Consider the following 1,051-nt stretch of genomic DNA (forward strand, 5'->3'; position numbering starts at 1 on the left):
ACCACTCACACACATCACACCACACTCACACACATCACACCACACTCACACATCACACCACACTCACACACATGACACACACCCACACACACCACTCACACACATCACACCACACTCACACACATCACACCACACTCACACACATCACACCACACTCACACACATGACACACACCCACACACACCACTCACACACATCACACCACATTCACACATACCACACACACACCACACACACTCACACACACCACTCACACACATCACACCACACTCACACATACCACACACACACCACACACACACCCCACACCACAAGCACACACACCACACTCGCACACACACCACACAGTGCAGAGCAGGATGCTTCCTGCAAACGTGGAGGCTTCGGGGTTCCCAGTCCTCCAGTTTCTGGGGATCTAAACTTGGTTTTTGCTTGAAATTTCGCCAGAGGGAGAGAGAGTTTAATGGGTTCAAGAAAGGAAGGGAAGCCGGGATGCGAGCATCCCAGTGGAAGGCGGACTGATCCCATGCCGCGGACACTGCGGGATCCGCAGAGGGGGTGCCCTGCCCCTGAGCCCCGACTGCCCGCTCTGGGCGCGCTTCTCTGCAGCCTTCAGAAACGAGTCACTAGGCAGCGCTCCGCGGGCCCTTCCTCCCGGGACCCCTCTAGGGAATGCGGAGGCCTTCGGCGCGGCGGGCGGAAGGGGAGCGGGGTCGGCGAGGAGGGGTGAATCGGCGAAACAAAGTCGTGACTCAGGGGGCTTCCCTTCGGGGATCGCGGCGGGCACGCTCCGGACATCACACTCCCCGGCCCTCACACTCCCCGGCCCCGAATCTTGGATCGGTCCTTAAGAAAGCGGCCCCCGACGGCCCCGAGCTGTGCCGAAACCCCAGGCTCCTTCCGATCCGAAGGCATCTATAGGCTGCCTCCCACCCTTCCCCAGATCGCGCTAACGGGGTTAAATGGGGTCTGAAGCTCGGGCTGGGGGCCGCGGCGACCCGAGATCCGGGCAGGAGGGTCCCGTGCCTGAGACCCCCGCGAGAGCGCCAGG

Source organism: Colobus angolensis, unplaced genomic scaffold (assembly GCF_000951035.1).
Source record: "Colobus angolensis palliatus isolate OR3802 unplaced genomic scaffold, Cang.pa_1.0 Scaffold196, whole genome shotgun sequence".
NCBI lineage: Eukaryota > Metazoa > Chordata > Mammalia > Primates > Cercopithecidae > Colobus > Colobus angolensis.